Source organism: Amblyomma mixtum, chromosome 3, assembly GCF_055824585.1.
Source record: "Amblyomma mixtum isolate Tamu chromosome 3, ASM5582458v1, whole genome shotgun sequence".
In the NCBI taxonomy this organism is placed as follows: Eukaryota; Metazoa; Arthropoda; class Arachnida; order Ixodida; family Ixodidae; genus Amblyomma; species Amblyomma mixtum.
The window spans coordinates 255,647,037-255,659,040 of NC_143014.1; the positions used below are offsets into that span (position 1 = coordinate 255,647,037).

Sequence of the window (12,004 nt, forward strand, 5' to 3'; positions counted from 1 at the left end):
AAACCTTTCGGCGAGCCGCGTCGCTTTCGAAAAACGTTTTCCCACTGCCTCCTCGTCTGTTGCACCCGCAAGCCTAACATAAACTCGCCTCGGCCAACTGTAGGCTGGATTATGCGGCGGCGCGCTAGGAAAGGAGAGAAGCCGGATAGACCCGAGCTTTTCCTTACTTTTGCTTCACTGAGGGGCTTTATGCGCCGTTAACCCTGTACTTTCTACGCGATATCTAGCGCCGGAGGCGGCTGGCGCTCTCGGCACGATAGAGCCCTGCTCCAAACCTCCGCACGTGCCGAAGGCACCGTTGCAGTGTAGAGGGTCCCGCTTTGGCCAACGTAACGTCGCCGTGCCAGGCGCCCGTGCGTTAAGTCGCAGTATAAACGCGCCTTACGAGAAATGTTCTCGCATTACTGCACCTAAGCAGGTTTAAGTGCACACCTGGAATTTTTCCTTACTGTATGCAAGGATACACATTAAGAACTCAAAAGCAAACCACAGATTGAGCACCAACAAGAAACACGGTGGTATATTATCTTTCCTAAAGCTCAGGAGAAGCATAGAGGAAATTTCGGGTTGCACTGAGAAAGAGCATAAATATCTCATCAGCTGAAAGGAGCAACAGCGCGAAAAGGTTAAGGCAACATGAAGAAACACAAGTGTCGTGTGTTTCTTTATGTTGTCCTAGCACTTTTGCGCAGTTACACCCTTCATCAGTATGACAGAAGATCAGTATATTTTAACAGCATGAGCTGAAAAATGTTTAGAGCGCTTAACACAGTTTACTAGGTTTCATCGAAAGGACTGAAAATTTCTCAAAGGAAATAAATGAAATGCGCCCCTGAGGCCATCCTTCCCAACTCAGGGGCCATATGAAGCGGCCAGTGCGGCCAGGTGATCGCCCTCCTTGAGCCCTGCACAAAATGAAGAAAATTGTCTGAGGCTGCTGCAACGACTTAATCAGAAATCTCTCTCCATTCAACTCTAATGCAGTTCCAACTGCACCTTGTCGTACAGTTGCAGTCTATATTAAGTCTACTGTAATAAATCCTGCCTGTATATCAGAGCTAGGCTCCAAAGAATGCTGCAATTACCCAATAAACTGGTCACCAGCCGAGAGAGATGCATGGAAGCTGGGCAACTGCAACCTGTGTCCCGCTATGAAGGCCTAGAAACCAAAACGCCCAAAACATGCGGCACTTGCTAGTCACTGCTTTCCAGTCGTTTCTACGTCAGTGGAACTTGTCGGATAGTTGATTAATTAATTTACACGAAGTAACTGCTGCGCGAAGGACGGCGAAGAACCAAGGGAAAGCGAAGGCGAAGAAACAACCCACACAACACACAAAGTTGGAAGTCTGTGTTCGTGTGTGCTGTATTTCTTCGCCGTTCTTGTCCCCTTCGCGCCACTGTTATTTTTCGCCGTTTCCGCGTTCCTGACCAGTCTAAACCAGCGCAAAGATGTGCTCCACAGTAGATTTTTGCCACAGTCACGCAGCAACCACAGAGCAGATACTGAAGCGCTGAACATTTACTCGCGGACTTGGCGGCTCCTAGCAACTCTTACATCTCACTGCGGTTTATGCGATCGAACGTGTCGGAAGAGAGAAAGAAAACTGATCTTAAACATCCGGTCCGTGCATACGAAGTGGGTGCGCAGAACAGTACGTGAGTATACATGAGTCAGATAGCAGAGGCCTACTTTCTTAGGATGTACGAAGCGTAACTAAAGCGAGCGCATTTCACTGCCATTACAAGAATCCATTTCGCAGGTCGCTGTCAGCGCGGGAAAAAAGATCTTTCGCCCTTTACCACTGTCCCCGACAAGGCTGCCAAAAGAAGTGCTGAAAGAAGTGCGGACGGCATGAGAATGTTTTGAACGGGCTGGTGTTGCTCAAACCGCCAGTGCCGTATGACAAGGGCACATGGAGGAAGGCCAGAACATAGGAAAGGTCGTTAAGTCTCCAAGATCTGGCCGACACCGGTTAAGCTGAGGGCGGCTGGCATCACATTTTAGAAATGGGAAACGGACCACGTCGGAAGGGCGGATAAGCAAAGAAGACGCACAGCTGTGGTGTCGAGCACCGACGGATCTTGTAGTGGGTGGTGCACAGTATTGTAAAATGCAATTAGGAATCTTACTGTTTAAGTTTTAGGCACTTCTAAAACCGGCCTACCTTACACTTAAGCGCGCCCTTCGAGAGCTCTATGACAAGTGCGTACAGCACACTGGGCTCTGTCGTGGTAACCTGTCTGCCGACTGCCGCCTACCAAGCGTCGTCAGGGCTTCGCAGCTTAGACGGAGCTGTTCTCTCTCCTATCAGGCATATTTCCTGGCACTTTTTAACCTAGTAGGGCAGTACGCAGGCACCCGTGGAACATGACTCACGCTTGAGCACGCGCAGAAGTCGCAGCAGCTCCGTGCGGACCTCATCCCGCCACCACCGGCACGCCGCGCGTAAACGTCCTGCGGGCTGGACCACCTCCCTCGCCGTCGTGGTGGCGGGAGCCACTGAAGCCATCACGCCACGCGTAGAGATGCGTGCAGCTCAGTGCGCCTGCCTTGGGCCCTACATGACGGTGGGCCGTGCGCTGGTCGTTGCGTACACCTGTGATAAGATGAAGTGTAATCAATCGTCACCGAAAAATGGTCTAGCAGTGATCGGTATTTAGAACGGAGAAACTCCCGCTTCTCAGTAAGTGCTAGTAGCGGCAGTCGTAACGCAGAAAATCATCCCCATAATCGCGCCATGTTTTTAGTTCAGCAAAATCTGTTACTTCGACTGGTGTTGCTATTCTATGCTTTACAGATTGCCTAGAAGAACCAAGTGAGTGAATTACCAACGAAAAATGTTTCTCAATTCAATTGTGTAGCATAAAACTCAAATACCCATGTAGTACATGTATATCTCTAACGCAAGCGCAAAGTGCACAGTTAAATGTTTGGGCCGTGCACAGAAAGGACTTTACATTCGCAAAATAAGGCCATGCTTTGTTTGACTGAGCTATTAGCGTTGAAATAACTCCACGGCCGTACACCCCCAGTCAAGCCCGATGAGGCCATCTGCGCATCCGCGGTTGGGAGATGCGAGTAGGGGGTCCGTTGCGCTCTATGAGAATGAAATATATGCACAACGTTTCTTCACTAAGCGGTAATATGATGTTTGTGAAAATAAGAACTATTATCAACGCATTTTGTTCGAGGAAGTAAATCTGTCAAGAAAATCATCATCTTGTCCTCACCTCCGAATCTCTAGTGTTTGCTTTTATTTTCTTTCAATAATACTGCAGTATGTGATCTTCCCATTCTTTCAGTTTGTACAAAAGGACGAATTAATGTATGTTTACGCATCCAAACCAACACTACGAGCCATGTGGCTCGCAGTACAGTGCGGGGCTTGGGATTGTTTTCTACTTTCCTGGGGTTTTACATAGTAGAAAATGCCAACTTAGACATGTTTTTATCTCCCCTAGATGAAAATGCAGCCGTGAAAGCAGGGATGGAACTCGCTCGACAAATCCAAAGTCGGGAAAGGATAAAAGAATAAAAAATGACCAATATTCGGCATTGGAACCTTATGTCCACTTAGCCACAGCGGTGGGTTGCAACCACGACTGCATCACCGTCAGCTATGTGTCCACCTTTACACTCCGCTTTCGACCTTGTTCGTATAGGTGACCTCAGGTTGACCTCTGGCTTATCTGGTCTAGTCGAAAACCAGAGAAACAAGCACAGTGTAAGGGAGAAGCTATTCTATACCTTTGAAAGCTAACAAGGCGTGTCAAGCATTTCATCCACGCACATCAACGCGGTTCACCGGAACCGCTAATTACTTGAATACTTAGCCAACAGCTTAGTGGCATAGGAATCATGGAGGGGAGATAGTACTGGAATTATAATTTAATATTAATGAGCCTTTATTTACAACAAACACGAGTATGTTCTTGACATCCTCAGCGGCTTGCTCCAGCGGCAACAGCGAAATTTACAACGTCGTCATCATAGCCCGCCTACTTGCATTCAAAGCAGGGCCAAGGCCTCTACAAAAGGTTCCAATTAGACGTCAGTCAGCCCTGGTCAATTAATCACAGCCGATCTCCCCATCTGACTGCCCGCCACTTAGCAGCCACCGCCGCTTTCATTTGTATCCCTTGAAATCCACTCTGAGAAAAATAAGTTGACTTTTATTAACATCCACACACCATTGTCATCTGAAGGTTTGTCGCAGGCTCGCCGACAATTTTAGCACAGATGCAATATTTATACTACCCATTATTTTTTACCAGAGAATTAGTTGAGCACGCTTTTTAAATGAAATAAAAGGCAAGTGATCAACACTCCCTCTAGAGAACAACAAACATGACACGTGATGCTAAAAACTAATGAATCCTTTTGACTTTGCTCAAACTGCATTTCTAATTTCTGCGCGCTATGTCTTACCGCTACTCTAAATGAAGGAATTCCTTAGTCCACATCGCCAACTAGCAGGCCAGCAAACGACTGCCGAGTAGGCACAATTTCTTTATTCGCGCCAACTATTTTTTTGCTGTCTATTTTTATATACTTTCACACGCAACTTTTGAAGTTAGAAGTGTAAAGCCCACTTGCCATCTTTTCTAAACCTCAGGTTCCGGCGTCACACATAGCGAACACACTGTGGAAATTTCGCGAGTAGAATTCCGCATTTTTCTCGCCGTTATTTCTCTGCGTTATTTGCGAGAGGCTTGCGAGCACTCTTTGTGCAAGTGGAAGTACGACGCGCTTCATCGTTCGCGTCTTTGTGAAACCAGGCATCTCTCGTCATACAACGCAGCTTTGCAGCACATGATACCTCATATGTCCCTCGTGGCGACTTTTAACCGCCAGTGTGAGCGAAACGCCGTTACGAAAACCACTCTGCTATACAAGGGGTTTTACCGAAGCGGAAGGAAGGGGCAGCAGCAGCACCGCGGCCGAAAGCCTTGGAATGGTCGGACGCTTTCCAAGCTTCAGCACCTGGCCCATCATGGCAGTGGCGATGACTCGCATCACTGGATACTAGGGACGAAGGTGCCATCATTGACTGTGCCTGAAATGCCAAGGAACGACAAGAAAATGGCTCAAAGAAGAAAGCCCAAGAAACAACCCTGCATCTAGAGGTGAAGCGATGTTCTCGCATGAGGCGTAATTTCCCCAAGTAAAAATATGTAGCGATGCATAAAATCAGCATCTTGCCCACTTAGATCTTGTTCTAGTTGTGCCATCTTCCCATTTCACAATCAGAATGGCACCCTTTAAACAATATTACCGAAAACTGATCTTTTCCTCCACGAATTTTTTTGAAGACGCCACAAAGGAAGTAAAAATGAATGCTGTGGTCAACCTGGTAAATAAGTACAAATTTAAGGAATAAATTCTCATCTGTGCTGCGACACGCAGGTGTACTTCTGCTCTGACTAGACACAAGTGCACTGTTCTGTTCACAAATCATTGATGAAAACTTTTGGCTAGATTCCTACATAGTTAAATTTGCTCTCCTATAAATATGGACTTGATAAAAATTTTGATTGCCTTCTCGCCGGGATCCATTATTATGCGCCTGTTTACCGTTCAACTTTGCTGCATAATTACTATTCCTGTTATAAACAGAGATACCAAAATTTGAGTGTCCTCTTGATTACAACGTCGTCGCAGGAAAGTAAGCAAATCGACAACCATTTTTAAATTGTACACATGCACTCAGTACGGTGTCACCGCGGTTGATCACTGGTTATGGTGCTCGGCTGCTAACCCCTAAAACACGGGTCAGATCGCGGACGCGGTGCTCGGAATACGATGGAGGCGGAATGCTGGAGGCGCGTGTACTGCACGATAGCATTGCACATTACAGAAACTCAAATGCTCGAAACTATCTGGAGTCCTCCACTACGGCGTGTCTCACAGCCTGAGTCCCTTTGGTACATTAAGACCCATAAAACCAAGCACTCAGTATGACTTGCAAAGACCGATTGTAGTTCAACCTTAATAAAGGGCGGTATTAGAGACCAGTGCTAGCGCAAACATATACCTGCTAATCGAAAGTGCACTACGGCTTTTGCAGTGTCTTTCACGGCGCATTAAAAATACATACAGCGCACATTGCGCTGATGTCGCGACCGATTCGTTGCCGGTCACACTAAACACGACAGTCCATGAAATGGGTAAACTTAATTATTCTTTTTGCTTGAGAAGCTGCCTCAACATCTGGACACACCTCATGAGACCGAATGGCCAGCTTTTACATTTCCCTGCTTCCAAAACACGCACTATCCCTGCGCTAGGCCCGCAAACAGCTTAGAGACACCGAGAAATTCTGATCTAGGATAAGAGAGGGAATGAGACACTTACTGAGGCCCTGCTAACTCTGTTGAGGATGCATGGGCAGAAGACTCATTTTGAGCTAGCGCTGTGTGTAAACTGAATCCTCCCTTCATTCGCATCAGCAGAGTAGTTTAAATGCAATGCGCGACACGGAAATTGTCGACAGTATCATCCGGCGCACAAAAGCAACTGAGAAGAGAAAGCTCCGAAGCAAAGTTACCCTGAAGGTCACTGTTAGGATGGCCGGCGGCTCTGACTGGAAGGCGGACCTCCGTGCGGAGGCTCCTCCAAGGAGTAGGCATCCCTTGGCTTTGAACACGGTGGTGGCGGTAGTCGCCATAGCCTTGTGCCCCGGGGGTTCTCTTGGGGCGCTGGACCAAGGCGAGCCCTCGGCAAGCTATTCGAACGGGGGCCGCCGAATTGCCCGCGCTGCCCTTCTCCTTCTCGCGCGCTGCTCTCTGCTCTTCTGGCAGTAGCCCGCTCCTTGTCCGAGGTGATTCCGCAGCGCTCGTTGGAGTGTCCAGCCAGCGGCACGTCGGTCGTGAGGGCTGCGGTGGGGGCACAGATGGTAACCACGTCTGCTGAAAGAAAGCATTCGCGAAGATGGCGTTCACTCGATGCCGCGCGCAGCTCCAGCAGCCGAGCCGAAGGCAACGATAGGAGCACAAGTTTCTTTTTTCTCCCTTGCTTCTTGTTCTACTGCGCGCGCCGTAACAAAGGAAAACATCCGCTTTGGTATAAGTTGACAAATACATTACACTGCAAAAGTGCGTGAGAAAGTAATGTTTTTTAACAATTCGGCCTAAGGGTGGACTATGAAAAAGCAAATTAGTTTCTTTTGCGCATTATAGAAGACACTGAACATCGCGAACACGAGCGTCGGACGCCCGTGAAAATAGGCCGCTTCAAATTTGTCACAAGGAATATCTGTAGAAGAAAAGTGCTAAAGAGTGGGCACTCGCACTTTATGTTTTCGCGCAATGAGTAGGAGTTTCCTTTCCTGATCTGCTTTTGAGCACGCAGAAAATAACGAGGCAGACAATCGTCTCAAATTACTTAGTCGGAGCACGCGACCGTTTTATGAGCCGCTCAACCTTGTGCGCTACGTTTCTTCAGTGCTCGTCTTGCATGTGGTGAACGGCGCACTTTTGGCAATCTTTTGGCTTCTGAGACCAGGTTCTGTTGGCGATCGCTTAGGTAGATGGCCTACCGCCATCTACCTCAGGATACATGGGGATCACATTAGAAATTATAGAGGCAACCGGAAAAACTGGAAAGAGTCCGCACAATACTGATGACGCGTGTAACTGCGCGAAAGTGGTATGACAACATGAAGTAGACGCACCACACTTGCAAGCGCAGACTGTCAATATTATTGCTCAATGAAGCGGAAGGCGCATTTAAGCGATATCTGTGGCGCTCTGATAAGTTTCCAAACATCCCACCATGAAGCGCCATCCAGTGCTTCATCGTTGGTGCGTTAAGAAATGCGTGTTTTTTGTTGCTACAGCCAAGTAGCTCCCACGCTTGCTTTGCAAAGCATATTTCTACCATTTTGATTTGAACGGCCGGCTCAGTGATAGCTTCGCTTCAGACTTTTCCTAATTCGTATTCTAGAAATTGAAAACTGGCGACAATTAGCCTGCGTATAACATGTTTGACAACTGATAAAAGAGTCACATCGAGCGCTTAGATATACCTGGCACTTCCCCAATGGCCAGGTCGCCGTCTCGCACTCCGGCGGCCCCGGATAGATTCCCGCGTAGACCCCAATTTTGTTCTCGTACCAATTCTTTATTTATTGCGATATAAGAGCGGGCATTTTTGAGGGCAACCTCTGTCTACTGATGAAGCAAGGAAGGTTTTCGCCTAAAAAAGTTGTTTGACGTGAATGTTTAATTATCCGAACGGTGCTTTCAATCAAAACCAGTGTCATAGGTCGTGGGATGGCAAAGAAGAGTGCCTCCTTTCTGCAATAACTACCGCTTCCTATTGTAGAACCGCGACAAAGTACCACAGCCTTTTCGAGAATAAACAACAGAGAAAGCAGTGAACTAGAACTTACCTGAAAAATTACTCAAATACAAAAGTAAGGGCCACAGTTTCAGATTCAATTCAACGCGAAGCTGTCGGGTGAGGAAAAACAGCGCTATTTAAATATGGTCGCGGGAACACATGAAAATTCTGTGAGTCTCTCTACAAGCTTAGCGTTTGGTAAAATGGTCCGTTCACCTGCGAATCCTAATTCAGAAAAACTAGGAAAGAAGTCTCTCCGATCGCGTTCCGACTACGCATTCAGCCGAAGCCACCAGCTGTCGACGAAAAGATGCGAAGTACAGTTTCTGCACTGACAAAAATATCATGATGAATGTTGCACACCCCATTGTAGCTCTGAGATAAAACTTGAGGCCTCAGAGCTTTGAAAACGAACGTTCCGCTTCGGCGGTGCTGACGGGGAAAGTGGCCAGAATGTGCAGCAAACGGCGGGTGCCTGAATACTATGCCTTCGAGCAAAGGGAAGCCGCCTGTGCCGCGGAGGTGGACTGAACATCGCTGTTCTTCCATTTCTGTTTCCAGACAAGAACTTCGCCAGAGAGCTCATTGCACGAAATAAACCCTAGTAGAGTGTAGAATATTTTTCTGCCTCTGCAACTTTTTCCGCTCTGGCGATGTTTTGGGGTAGCAGTGCAGAAGGAAGCTCAATGGCACTCATTTGCTCTATGAATCACTCCGAAAGCTGCGCGTGGAAGTTGTCGAGGAAGGAAAGGAATACAAACAGCAGCCTAAAGAACTACTCACAGCTGACATTGCAATGTTCCTTAAGGGCCTTTCACTTGCGATCAAAAGGGGCATTTCGAGCTATATATCGACTTGCCCGAACAGCTGTTCCACTGTTTTAAGTATCGTCGGATACCTCCTCTCTCGCAACCCGACAACAGCCTCGTTCATCTTTATCGGCATGGCCGATCCCCTGAACTAAGTCGACTGTCGGGCACCGAAGCTGCGTTGACAACGGAAGCATTGGGGGCAAAAACCTTGCGCGTATAGCATCGGTTACCACGAATAAGGCAGTGAGAACGCACATCAAGAGATGGTGTGGTTTAATGGCTGTTTCTGAGTTTGCTTCTTGAAGGTTTTCGAGAGCTGCAACAACCGCAAGAAAGAGTTCGAGAAATGTCTGGGTGGCTTCGTTCCACTCCACCCACCAAGAATCGCAGAACGCGTGCAGCCGCTCTTTCGCCTTCCCTGTGTGTTTTCGGGTAAGTAGAGTTGTCATTTGAGCAGATTTTCGAAAAAACGCTTAGATTTCCCGGACGGCCCCAGTGGCATTACGGATGACGAAAAGAGTGCACGAATCACAGACAGCCAGGTTCAGGCAGTGTTTAGCCCAGCGGGTAAGCAACGCGGCTGGGTGCTCTTGAACAATAACTGCCACTCCATTCAAACGGCTACCAATGTCTTCTGGGTCTTGTTTTAGGTGCCCTCTGGTTTCCGATTTGAAAACATGCGCTCGGAGATAAAAAATATTGCCCTCCGTCGAGCCGGATTCGAACCAGCGACCTATGGATGTCAGTAGCACGAAACCTCTACAGTCCACCGCTCTACCAACTGAGCTATCGACGGCGACTTTTTTTCTTTCTTTATTGCATGGAAGAACTTCCGTAGAAAGGAGGAAAACTTCAGTCAGACTGGTTCGAGTCACAAGTTACCGGGCTGCTTAATAGGAGCCCGCCATAGCCCTACCTCAACACTGCATCTCTTTTCAAACATCAAAATTCAGGGAGGCACACACATTCATCCAGACACGGCAGCCAGCTTGGAGGTTCTTCGCGTGCAGCATATACACTCCTCACCAAAGCACACTGTTCACGAAACACAGATTTGGACGATCTCGGTGGCTCGGCATGTCTGTCCATCATACGGCTTTTCCAAAGACTGAATAGTCCCATCAACACAAACAGATCATAAGGCACAAGAGAGTTTTGGTCAACAGGCAGAAATCTAATAGTGTATGGTGTAATTTCAATGTCCTTCTTAAGAGTTCGTTGTAGTATGTCCCAAAAGAACATGGCATCACGGCACAGGATGAAGCAATGATCAATTGTCTCAGGCACGTTACACAGACGGCAATAGACATTCCAAGGTACAAACATCCCCTTGTCACTAAGAAATGTCTTGACAGGCAGCGTCGCTGTGTGTAGTTTGAAAAAGAACGTTTTAGCGGCTGCCTAAATGCACATCCGCCTAACACGCTTTAGAACACTGATGTCCAAAGACCCCAGATAAAGCTGCCGATACAATGGTCTAGGGAAGAAAGACTCAGTGAGAGCCTGGGTCATCTGTTTTCTCGAGAGGCTATACAGGTAATCTAAAGAGAAGCGCACAGTGAGGAAATTGAAAGTGTCAGCAACCTCCTTAAGGAATCCCCATAAAGTCCCCTCACGAGCCTGCACAGTCGGTGCGAATAAGTAAGGCAAATGAAAACTAAGCCGCCTAATGAGCACAGCTACCAGAAACGGGTGGTTTGCCGATTTGAAAAAGAAAAAACGGGAAACAAGTTGATGCACGAACAGGTGAACAAGGCCCACTCCACCACTTTCTAAGTGAAGGAACAAGTTGTCACGCCTCATGGGCTCCCATTGAGAGCGCCAAACGAATGTTGCAAATATTCTGTGTATTGCTTGCACCTTCCTCCTCGCACAATGCAGGACTTGAAGGACATACGCGAGCTTTGCAAACAAAAATATGTTACAGACCTGTGCCCTCGCAAACACTGAGAGTTCCCTACCCATCCAAGCCTGTGTTTGCCGCCGTAGAGTTACAATTTGTGAATCCCAGTAGGCTGTACTGTTGCGAACTTGGTGCAGCGGAACGCCTAGGTGCTCAAGAGGCCTACAATCCCAGCCTATGCCACCAAACTGGCTTGGCCCAGTTCCCCAATAACCCAACCAAAAGCCTTTCGATTTCTCTAAATTAAGAGACGCGCCTGATACATCGCAGAACTGTTTAGTCAAGTTTAGAGCCTCAAGTACACTCTTTTTGTCAGAACAAAAGAGGGCGACATCATCAGCGTAGGCTAAAACTTTAAATTCACATTGGGTCAAAGAGAAACCGCGGATAGCTGCGCTGTTAATAATACTGAGACAGAGGGGTTCCAGATATAGGGCAAACAACAATGGAGACAGTGGACATCCTTGACGAACAGATGCTTCTAGTGGTATTGGTTTCGTTAGCTCCTGAAGAAGAGGCGACGGCGACGGATTCGAAACCGGTTTCTTTGCCTCAATTATGGCGTGTAACGCCCCAATTTATTCAGAAGTCATCGTGCCAGATTATAGATTACGTTTACCCTTGACAGGACAATGCCCTCCGGTGGCTTGCGCTCCAATTTACTATCGTCGCGTTATGCATCAGGAGATTCTTTGTCGTTTTGCTTTGTCTTGTTAGGTTTATTAGACATTTATGTTTGTCCTATTTTCTTGATTTATTTTCATCACATTGCAGCGGTTGTCATTATAAATTCAATTATGCTTTTTTCACAAGCACATGACAAATACAAATGGAGGTTTGAACCTGGCCGTTATTTATAGCCGTATCAGCTTTTAGAATTTCTAAAACGCAATTACCCCCACGCTGCGGGTAGACAGATGCTTTCCATCGAGCGAACCATTC

The 12,004-nt window shown here is 47.4% G+C and overlaps 1 non-coding gene across 1 annotated transcript; it reads right to left on the reverse strand.

The window, feature by feature from the left end:
* Positions 1 to 9,864: 9,864 nt before the first annotated feature.
* TRNAY-GUA (transfer RNA tyrosine (anticodon GUA)) lies at positions 9,865 to 9,955 on the reverse strand. The gene is given in 2 exon segments: positions 9,865 to 9,900; positions 9,919 to 9,955. It is a non-coding gene; the product is annotated as a tRNA-Tyr (tRNA).
* Positions 9,956 to 12,004: the final 2,049 nt, after the last annotated feature.